General features: G+C 37.6%; 1 pseudogene; it reads left to right on the top strand.

Annotated features, from left to right (window-relative positions):
* Nucleotides 1-2,326: 2,326 nt before the first annotated feature.
* LOC107809562 (purine permease 1-like) lies at nucleotides 2,327-4,642 on the top strand (annotated as a pseudogene).
* Nucleotides 4,643-12,381: the final 7,739 nt, after the last annotated feature.

Genomic DNA, 12,381 nt, shown 5'->3' with positions numbered 1-12,381 from the left:
GTATGAGTAGAGACAATGAATGACACATAAGAAACGATCACCATAATATGTACAAGGTATAATTCACACATGGTAGGCACACCACTACACAAATATCAACAATAACAATGCTCGCGTGCGATCACAAGTCATCACAAATCATTTCCCGATATCGCTCGCCTTGTCTCTCCAGGTTCGCAATAATAAAATAAATGCCCGCCTTGTCACGCCGCACGTACAATTATCAATAATAACAATAGCACGGACAACTCACGTGCGAACATCCCGATAATCCTCTCAGCAATACTACGTGTGCAAAAACATAACAACATAATATAATGACTTTCACCACATGTGCCCATATGCCACAACTTTTCCTCAAAACAATTTCAATACCACAACAAGGCATAGCCCATGGCTCAACAACACTGATTACAACAACAACAACAACAACAACAACAACAACAACAACAACAACACGAGAGTATGGCAAGTAAATCAACATAAGGACTTCAGAACACAAAGAAACGGAAAAACTAGCTCACAATGAAAGACACAACAGAGAATAATGGTTTCAATAAAAATAGCTCAACAAGGAAAGAGATAATGTGCAACAATGATTCCATATAAGTACAACTCGAAGATAAGAGAAATAACATGATTCAATGACTCCAAGTAAGGATAAGTCAACAATGAAAGGAATATCAAAACTTCAGTTAAGGTTAAGCAATTAGGGAAAGGATAACGATAACTTCAATTAAGGTTAAGAATTTACGGAAAAGGCATCAATAACTTCCATTAAGGATAAACAAGTACGGAAAGGACATCAATAACTTCAATTAAGGTACATAAGAGTTTATTGGCAACAAGGGTAAAACATGAATCAATCAACTCCAAATAAGACATGTTAGGGTAATTTAGTAACGTCATATTTAACATGATAGGACAACTTTCTTTTTAGTGGGCATAAGAACCTAAGAACCCTAAACAGTCAAATTTTCACAAATTAAATAAGCTCGAGTACGTACTCGTCACCTCGCGTACACGGCCTTCACATGACACAATTAGCACAAATGACTCAAATCCTAAGGAGTGATTCCCCCACACAAAGTTAGGCAAAATACTTACCTCAAAGAAGCTAGACCGATACTCTAAAATGACCTTCTCGTGTGAAACAATCTCCGGACGGCTCAAATCTAGCCAAAATAACTTAACATGATAAATAAAATCATAGGAAATAATTTCGGATAATAAAGCTTCGATCTTGAAAGAGAAATAAAAGTCAACTCAAAAATTCAACCCCGGGCTCGCATCTCGGAACCCGATCAAAATTACAAAATTCGAACACCCATTCGATAACGAGTCCAACCATACAAGAATTACTCAAATCCGACCTCAAACCGCCTTTCAACTCCTAGTCAAACCTCTCAATCTTCCAAAACTCCAACTCTTCCAATTTTTGCCAAATTGCATCAACTTAATCTACGGATCTCCAAATCCTAATTTGGATACTCGCCTAAGTATAAAATTACCTTACAAAGCTATTGGAATCATCAAAATGTCATTTTAGAGTCGTCTACACAAAAGTCAAACTCCGGTCAACTCTTACCGCTTAAGCTTCTAAAATAAGAATCCTTCTTCCAAATTGATCCCGAATCATCCGAAAACCGAACTCGACCACGCACGCAAGTCATAACACACGAAGCTGCTTGAGACCTTAAGCCACCGAACAGGACATTAATTCTCGAAACGAGCGGCCGGATCATTACATTTTTCATTCAAACGTGAGAAAAGAAAACATGGAAGGTGACGACTATTTTATGAGGCAAAAAAAAGAAAAGAAAAGAAAAAGTTATGGAAATGTTCGGCATATACAAAAAAATGGTTTCGGATCGTTGCGTCTTTCAAAAACTCAAATAGTTTATACTCTGAATAGAAATACATATACCCACGAGTTTCACGTATTTTCGTTAAATTATAGCAAAAAGAATATGAATGAAGCCAAGTATAAACACTATTGCGCGTCCCTCCAACTCCAGGTTAGGTAGAGGTGGGGGAGTGGGGAGACAGAAGACCAAAGTTGAATACTCATAAATATTCAATTAAACAAAGTTGGCATATAGCCAGGTGGCTACTCACAATTAATCAATTCTTAACTAAAACCCACGTTTGAATCCACAACCAGTAGCGTGGTTATGGCTATTTGCATGACATATATAGCCCATGGTGGGCGTACTCGGTTTCCTAGAAATTCAACGCTGCAATTTAATACTAACAAAATTACTCACTGTCTGTCTTTGCTTTATATTTTTTTATTGTTATATTCTTCCCTTGTGAATCATAAGAAAATTACTAGTACTGCATTTAGTTTAATTATGAGAAACTCTTCTTAAACAAATAGTGGAGATGTACAAAGATTTCTCAATTATAAATAAATCTCGTCACTGCAAGAGGTCCAATAATCCAAACCTTTGCAGAAGAAGACCATTCAGCCTGAGCAGCAGAATACTCCAACTTAGCATCCAAATCTCTTGAGAAATAATATGGAAGACAAAGGATTAAGCACCAATATGAGGAGAATCCTCCTGTTGATTAACTGTCTGATACTCGCCGTTGGTATTTGTGGTGGCCCTCTAATAATGCGTCTATATTATGTTGAGGGAGGTTCAAGAATATGACTTAGCAGTTGGTTACAAACTGCTGGATGCTCACTCACCTTTATACCTCTTGTCATCTTATACTTCTATCGTCGAAAATCCGAAGGCTCCCGTGCCTAGTTTTACTTTATAACACCTCGAATTTTCATTGCATCATTCGTCATTAGTGTTGTCACTAGTGTTGATAATTTTCTCTATTCGTGGGGCGGGTCAAAATTTTCTTTGTCAACCTCTTCGCTTCTTCTTGCTGCTCAACTTGCCTTCACGGCAGTAGGTGCTTTCTTCATAGTGAAGCTGAAGTTCACACCCTACTCTATCAATGCATTAGTTCTTCTAACACTTGGTTCTGTTTTATTCGGTGTTCGATCTAATGGTGATAGGCCAGAGGGTGTGACAAGTAAAGCCTATATTCTTGGTTTTATGATGACACTTCTGGCATCAGCTTTATATGGGGTCATTTTGTCTTGTATTGAGTTAATTTATTTGAAGGCAAAACAAGCTATTACTGCTACGCTAGTATTGGAGACTCAAATGATCATGTGTTTTGCCGCTACTATTTTTTGCACTGTAGGAATAATAACCAATAATGACTTTCAGGTATTTCTTTCTTCCCATGTAACTCATTTCTACCCATGCATCTTACTCATTCCGTCGCATATGTGACACTATTGTTTTGTGGGTTTAAATTCATGCATCGTCATAATTAAGTCATACTATATAATATGATACATTAATTAATAACCTGGTAAAAAATTACAGTGTAAGAGTAAATAATTTAAACCTTACCTGTATTAGTCTATTTCAAATTAAATGGCACATTTTTGCATTTGGAAGTACATAATTTTGTATTTCTTGTTTTACCTTAATAAGAAGTTTTTATAACCACAAAATATTATGTAAGTTTAAAAAGTATTAAAGACACGCAAATATTATATAACATGTTTAAGACCCAAATTTCATAAATTTAATTTTTTTCTTAAATTACGTGCCAAGATATATAAATTATGGAAAGTAACATATTTCTCTCGTTTGGCCATCAGATCCATAAGGCCTTCAAATCACAAAGTCTATCAACTTCTCTTTAGGTGCTATATTAGCTTCACCTACGATGTCCATCTTTACGGTTTTCTTATCTACCTTGGAAACTTTTTTTTTTTTTTTTGCTATTGTTTTTTTTTTCTTTTATTATTCTTATTTCAATTCTCTCAAAGTTTTCTGACCTTAATGACAAGAGACAGAACAAAAGCTTGTGATGAGTTGTGAGTTTGACTTTAGCCGTAGGACATTAATGAAGGAACTAGCTCGAAACCCTAAATTATTCATATCCCGTAGAGGGGTGAAAACTCTTTTGTCATGGAATACATTTCTAAATATATATGATTTATCATAGTTACTTCCTCGGTTTCCATTTTGTTTTAGCTATGGACAATTTCTTTAAAGAGCAAGGATTAACATACTGATCGAAATTTGCAGGAAATATCAAGGGAGGCAAAACAATTTAACCTCGGAGAAGCAAGATATTACACAGTAATTGTATGGACTGTCATTATTTGGCAATGCTTCTTTGTGGGTGTTATTGGAGTCATTTATTGCTCTTCATCTTTGATATCCGGGATTATGATTGCAGTTTTACTTTCGGCTACTGAGATATTAGCAGTAGTTTTCTTTAGGGTAAAAGGGCCTTGCTCTTTTCCTTTCTCTTTGGGGTTTTGTCTCGTACTTCTACGGAGAGTTCAAACAAACAAAGAAGCAGAAGAACAAAAGTCCAAAAACTGAGATGATTCCAAAAACTGAGATGACATCAACGCATACTGAGTCTGTTTAAATTACTAACTCTGTTTGATATACTATTGGCTATATGGATAAAGAATTTTTATTTTTTGTAGAAAATAATCTAGGTCGTTTTTTCTTTCATTGCTACTTTCCGTAGGGTCTCTTTCTTTGACATTTCTATGTTTCTCTTAAATCTCTAATACAACACTTGAAGATTTGCAGTGTCCAGTAAATGCTCATTTTTCATGACTAATTCAACATTACAATTCATAACACCACAATTAAATATTAATTAAAAAAAAGAGTTTCATGGATACATTGCTTTACTAATATTTCCAATGGTACTGAACCATTAGTCATCAACTTTCATCTAGGAGTTGTGAAAAGGAAATACCTCGAGGTGTAAATAATGAACAATATCACGTAAATATTTCCTTTTTCCTCGACATAAAGCCAAACATCTTAATTTTCCAAATCAAATTAATATATTTCGTTTAAAAAAGGCACTTTCCAAATCAAAATTTCTTGAACACCTTCAGTATAAACCAGAGTTTTAAAAAAAGCGAGCGAGCGGGACATTTTACCTGATATGGGGCGAGGCATAAGTCTCGAGACGCTGGGCGTAAGCCTCATGGATCTTTAATTTTTTAAATAACAATATAATAAAAATAAATAATAAAAAGAAGATAGAATTTTTGAATCTTTCATATATATATATATATATATATATATATATATATATATATATATATATATATATATATATATATATCATTTTAATCTTTACATTTTTTAGATCTTAGTTGCATTTAATTGCATTTCTAGAATATAAAAATCACAACAAAAAAATATCAGTAGTCATTTTAGTTTGAAGGACTTTGTTTTGGTTTTAACTAGTTTGAATTTTGCATTAATTCACAAATTTAGCTAATTAATTAGTTTAACTGTAGGTTCAGAATAGGTACAATTAGAGTATTAAATAAGTGTTCAAATTTGAAAATGAAACAAAGAAGGAAAGAGGAGAAACCTACTGGGCCAATTTTGCAAGCCCAATTCCAACTCAATACCCGCCCCAGTCCACTCCAAAATTGGCCCAGCTCTTTAAACGACTAAACGACACTGTTTTTGTCACAGTTGATCGTGGCCCTTCATCTCAGTCGATCAAACGGTCCGGAACTACCCCCTCATCTCCCTTAAAACTGTCTTTGAGACCGACCGGCGACCCCTACCCCAAAAGACCCCTCTCATAACTCACTCCTCCTCTCTCTCTCTCCATCCGCCGCTAGAAATCGCCCTACGGCAGCGGGCAGTCCCCAAACGACTCCAAATCGTCACCTTACAATCTCCTTTTCCTCCTCATTCCTAATCCCCAAACCGTTTCCTTCAAAAATCTCTACAACTCCGCGGATTTTAGATCTAAGAAGTCACAATAATCTAAATCCACCCCCATTTCGAGTTTCCCCAAATTCAGGCCTACCTGAGGTTCATACCAACGCTAATCGAACACTCTTGTTGAGAGTTATCAACTGGAGTCAGTTTTGGACCTATTCTAGGCCACCAGAATCCGGCAACCACCATGGAAGCCCCGTAACCTTGATTTCTTTTGCTGGTATATGACGGACATTGTCACGTATAGCATTGGCTACGCCTCGAGTGCGGGCTAATCCTCATGTAACGATTATATATATATGATAAGTTCAGCTGCTGCCAACTACCAATTCTAGAAGCCCACCATTGTTGAAGCCACCAACCCATTCTAGAAGCCACCATTGTTGAAGCCTCCATTGTTGAATGAAGAATTCAACCACCAACCACCTTCTTTAAGGCTATAAATAGAGCCTTATGTTTTACACAGAAACATCAATCCAGATAGATTGAAATACAATCCAGGAAGAGATTGTGAGAACAAAAAGAGAGTTTGGTGAGGTTTTTTGTAGAGAGAAATTCTTGGTGTAAATTCTCTATAATTCTATTCTTGTGAAATAGAGTTGTTTTTCCTCCCAAATAATCTTCATATTGATCCGAGAATCATAACAAGTGGTATCAGAGCCTTCGATTCTGTGTTCATCGAGAAATATCGGAACACTGAAAATTTCAACCCGGATTTACGTTTTTTCGAAAACGTGATCTTCGGTGTGTTTTGATCATTTCATTAGATTCCTTGCGTCGATACGAATTCAACGCAATTTTCCGGAGGCCAAACAAAGCTAAAACGAAGAAGTTATGACAATTTTTTTTCTTCTGCCCAAGGAAGAAGATGATGAATAGTAACTGCCCAGTCAGCGCCACATCATCATCCAGTCAGCGCCATGTCAGCATCCAGTCAGCGCCACGTCAGCATCCAGTCATCATAAATTTTTTAGAAATTTATGAAATAACCCCTGAAGTTACTGAAATTATAAATCTGCCCCACAAGTTCAGTATATTTTCGATTTAACCCCAAAAGTTTGGTGTAAAATTTGAAAATTTTCTGGAGGCCCTATTTTGACCCAAGAAGAGTCAATCCTACCATTTTTCACCATTCCGGACGTGTTGGTGAGTTCCGTTTGGTGAGAGTCTGCTCCAAAATTTTGACCAAGCCATTTTAAAGACATAATGGAAGAGTCATCATCATCTGGAGCTATGATAAAGCTTACTGCCACAAATTACACATTGTGGAGACCCCAGATGGAAGATCTCCTCAGTTTTAAAGATTTGTTTGATCCCATAGAAGCAAAGGGTAGGAACCCCGATTCCACCAAAGAAGCAGAGTGGAAGAAATTAAACAGAAAAACTATCGGTCAAATTCGACAATGGATTGACGATAGCGTTTTTCATCATGTTGCACAAGAGACAGACGCGTATGCCCTCTGGGTGAAGTTAGAAGGGATGTATCAAGCCAAGACCGCTAGGAACAAAGCCTTATTGATGAGGCGTTTGGTAAATTTGAAGTTAAAGCACGGAACTTCAGTTGCCGAGCATACCAGTGAGTTTCAGAGCTTGATAAATCAATTATTGTCTGTTGACATGCCGCTCGGGGATGAGATGCAAGCCCTACTACTTCTTAGTTCTCTTCCTGATAGTTGGGAGACGTTGGTAGTCTCTCTCAGTAATTCAGCTCCTAGTGGAAATCTGACCATGTCTATGGTTAAAGATGCCTTATTTAATGAAGAAGCCAGAAGAAAGGACATCGATCATGGTGAGTCGCATGCCCTTATTACAGAAAGAGGGAGACAGCAAGAAAGAAGTCAAGATAAGAGGAGAGGCAGAAGCAAGAGTAGGGGAAAATCCACGGATGGTAGGAAGTCATCATATGCATGCTACCATTGTGGAATAAAGGGCCATTTAAAGAAGAACTGCAGAAAATTGCATAAGGAGAAGGAGCAGTTGAAGCAAAAGGATGGAGATGCATTAGTCACTACCCACGGAGAGGTAGCCATTTGTTCCATCCAAGAAGAGGCATGCCTTCACGTCTCAAGTCAAGAAGAAAACGAATGGGTGGTAGATACTGCAGCATCATACCATGCCACATCCCGAAAAGATTTCTTCACAACATACAAAGCAGGAGACTTTGGAGTAGTGAAGATGGGGAACACTTCTTCCTGTGAGATAGTTGGAATTGGTGATATCAAAATACAAACAAATATCGGGAGTACAATGATATTGAAGGATGTCCGTCATGTGCCAGAACTTCGTCTAAACCTAATATCAGGTATAGCTCTTGACAAATAGGGCTATGAAAGTTATTTTGGAAAAGGCACATGGAAATTGCTGAAAAATGTTATGATTCTCGCTCGAGGACATATTTGTGGCAACTTATATAAAACTCATGTGAAGGTATGTTCAGACAGCCTCAATGTTATGGAAAAAGAGGCATCTCAAAACCTGTGGCACCAGAGACTCGGTCACATGAGTGAAAAGGGGATATCAATTCTAACGAAAAAGCAGCTTATCAGAATGGACAAGAATGCTGCTTTAGACCCTTGTAATCATTGCTTATTCGGAAAGCAACATAGAGTCTCTTTTACATTTTCTTCAACCAGAAAATCAGAGTTACTCAGTCTGGTACACTCTGATATTTGTGGTCCCATGGAGGAGAAGTCACTTGGCGGCAATAGGTATTTTCTGACTTTCATTGATGATGCTTCTCGAAAGGTGTGGGTGTACTTCTTAAAGACAAAGGACCAGGCTTTTGATTATTTCAAGATATTTCATGCCATGGTAGAGCGTGAAATGGGAAAGAAATTAAAATGCCTTCGCTCAGATAATGGAGGCGAGTATACTTCCAAGGAGTTCGATTCCTATTGCAAGAGACAAGGGATTCGACATGAAAAGACGGTCCCACGCACCCCACAACACAATGGAGTAGCCGAGAGAATGAACCGGACAATTATGGAAAGAGTCAGAAGTATGATCAGTATGGCAAAGCTGCCTAAGCCATTCTGGGGAGAAGCTGTTCGCGCCGCTTGCTACCTAATCAACCGGTCACCATCAGCCCCGTTGAATTTTGAGGTTCCAGAGAAAATATGGTCGGGTAAGAATCCCTCATATTCTCACTTAAGGGTATTCGGTTGTTTAACACATGCACATGTATCCAAGGAGCTCAGGAAGAAGCTTGATGGTAGAACTATACCATGTATCTTCATAGGCTATGGAGATGAAGAATTTGGATATAGATTATGGGATCCAATACAGAAGACGGTGATCAGAAGTAGGGATGTTGTATTCCACGAAAACCAGACAATTGAAGACATTGAAAAGCCCACAATGTCTTATGAAAGAGGTTCCAGTGCCCAAAAAGTTGGTCCAGATCCACTACCATTGCAGTTTGACACAAATAGCATGGGGGAGCATGAAGCAGTACCAGAAGCAGAACAGAAGGATGTTTGGCAGGGGGAGGCACAAACCCCTCAGGAAACTACAGAACCATCACAGGGGAACGATGATGGTACACATCCTGAGGCTAATAATCAACAACCTCGTCGATCTGAACGAGGTCAGATTCCATCAACTCGATACCCAGAAACCGAGTATATTCTACTTTCTGAAGATGGAGAACCAGAGAGTTTCCATGAAGCTATATCTCATACGGATAAAGAAAAATGGCTGCAAGCAATGACCGAAGAGATGAACTCTTTACAGAAAAACAACACTTATGAGATTGTGAAACTTCCACAAGGAAAGAAGGTACTGAAGAATAAATGGGTATTCAAGCTGAAGAAAGATGGCAGTGGAAAGGTGGTGAAGCACAAAGCCCGGTTAGTAGTCAAAGGATTCCTACAGAAAAAGGGAATTGACTTTGATGAAATATTTTCACCAGTTGTAAAATTGACTTCAATCCGCATCATCCTTGGATTGGTAGACAGTTTGAATTTAGAGCTTGAACAAATGGATGTCAAGACAACATTTCTTCATGGTGATCTAAATGAAAAAATCTATATGGAGCAGCCGGAAGGTTTTGAGGTTTCAGGAAAAGAAAACCTCGTCTATAAGCTTACGAAAAGTTTATATGGCCTAAAGCAAGCACCGAGGCAGTGGTACAAAAGGTTTGACTCATTTATGGTAAGTCAAGGATATAAAAGGACTGCTGCAGATCAGTGTGTTTACATTCAGAGATTTTCGGATGGCAATTTTGTTGTACTTCTACTTTATGTAGACGACATGTTGATCGTCGGACAAGATGCAACAAAAATTAGACAGTTGAAGAAAGAACTCTCTAAGTCCTTTGAAATGAAAGACTTAGGTCCAGCTCAACATATTTTGGGATTGCAGATAACTCGAGATAGGAGAAACAAGAAGTTATGGCTATCTCAAGAAAATTACATTGAACGGGTGATCAAACAGTTCAATATGAGTAATGCCAAACCGGTAGGTGTCCCTTTGGCAAATCACTTCAAGTTGAGCAAGAGTTTGTGCCCCTCATCCAAGAAAGAGATTGAGGAGATGTCTACAATTCCATATTCTTCAGCAGTTGGAAGCCTGATGTATGCCATGGTTTGCACGAGGCCAGATATCGCACATGCGGTAGGTGTGGTAAGTCGTTTTCTTTCTAACCCTGGAAAGAAACATTGGGAGGCAGTTAAGTGGATTTTCAGGTATCTTAAAGGTACTTCAAAATCAAGTCTGTGCTTTGGGGGAGCTGATCCAGTCTTGGAAGGCTATACAGATTCAGATATGGCTGGAGATCCTTATGGAAGAAAATCAACCTCAGGATATGTTTATACTTTTGCAGGGGGAGCTGTGTCATGGCAGTCAAGATTGCAGAAGTGTGTTGCACTATCCACAACTGAAGTAGAGTATATTGCTGTAGCGGAAGCTGGAAAAGAAATGTTGTGGCTAAAGCGGTTTCTCCAAGAACTAGGGATAAATCAAACAGAGTATAAGATACATTGTGATAGTCAAAGTGCAATTGATTTAAGCAAAAACTCAATGTATCATTCTCGGACAAAGCACATCGACATTCGCTATCACTGGATACGCGAGGTGATGAATCAACAACTGTTGAAACTAGTGAAGATCCATACGAAGGAGAATCCAGCAGACATGTTAACAAAGGTGGTCACTCAAGAAAAGTTAGAGCTGTGCAGAGACATAGTTGGAATAACTTTCAAATAGTAGCTGCGTTGGAATGCAGCTGAAGGGGGAGAATTGATAAGTTCAGCTGCTGCCAACTACCAATTCTAGAAGCCCACCATTGTTGAAGCCACCAACCCATTCTAGAAGCCACCATTGTTGAAGCCTTCATTGTTGAATGAAGAATTCAACCACCAACCACCTTCTTTAAGGCTATAAATAGAGCCTTATGCTTTACACAGAAACATCAATCCAGAGAGATTGAAATACAATCCAGGAAGAGATTGTGAGAACAAAAAGAGAGTTTGGTGAGGTTTTTTGTAGAGAGAAATTCTTGGTGTAAATTCTCTATAATTCTATTCTTGTGAAATAGAGTTGTTTTTCCTCCCAAATAATCTTCATATTGATCCGAGAATCACAACAGGCATAACCAAAAATCAGCAGAACACTAGCCTGCAACTCCTAGTGTTTCTTTCTCATTTTTATTACCTGAATTAGTGATTCCTTTGTTAATTGTTACTTAATTCTCGGTCCTTGTCGGCAACATGCTTAGGTCAATCGTTAATTTTTGTAATTGTCTAATTAGTAGTTTGCTGAATCTGAAGTTTGGATAGTTTATTGTTGTGGTTTCAAATTGCATGTTTGTTTAACATGATAATTAGTAGTTAATTCATGCTTAGTTGTTGCTAGTTTAAGCTTAGTTAAATCCTGATTAATGCTATTAAGAGAAAAAAGGCAGTAACTTATTGGTAAAAGAAAAAGTTAAAGAATGGTATTAATTGGTAATTCAAGGGGGTTGATTAGGAAGTATTTCTGAAGGAATCTTGATGTTACTTGTTTTAGAAAGCTTCTAGAAATAAGAAAAGGACCAAACAGCAATAAAATAATAAAAAGAAGGGGAAGTCGTAGATTTGGCGGTTGAAAAGAGTGAAATTCAGTAAAGAGAAGAGGCTGGAAAATAAGAAGGAATATCTGAATAGATAGCTGTCCAAAATATGTTAAAAATGCTTCTTTCCAATTTTTCAGCTGACACATTTTTCAGATTATTCCTTCACCTTTTGTGCCTATAACACACACATTCTATATTTAAGGACTAGACATTCCCTCACTCATACGCACACTAATTCTCTGCAGAATCGTCACACATATTCCTTAATTCTCACTGATTTCTCTTGAAAGAAAAACAAATTTAAAGTTCAAATTAGATACAGAAAAAAAAGATTCAAAGTTGTTTTTTTCTTCAAATTTCTACTGGTTTTGCTTTACTTTTTCTGGTATTTCGAGTGGGATTCAAGCTGTGAAACTGTCTGCTTAATTGTTGAATTTGTTATTGTTTTCCTGCTTGCTGGATTTCACCTTCCATCTCCTACCTTTATTTTGTCAAGTTCATCTATTGATTTCTGCTTGTAGGTACGTGGAA

The sequence above is a fragment of the Nicotiana tabacum genome, chromosome 5 (assembly GCF_000715075.1).
Source record: "Nicotiana tabacum cultivar K326 chromosome 5, ASM71507v2, whole genome shotgun sequence".
Classification (NCBI taxonomy): Eukaryota; Viridiplantae; Streptophyta; class Magnoliopsida; order Solanales; family Solanaceae; genus Nicotiana; species Nicotiana tabacum.
The sequence above is the reverse complement of the archived record's forward strand: the minus strand, read 5'-3'. Positions and strand labels throughout refer to the sequence as shown.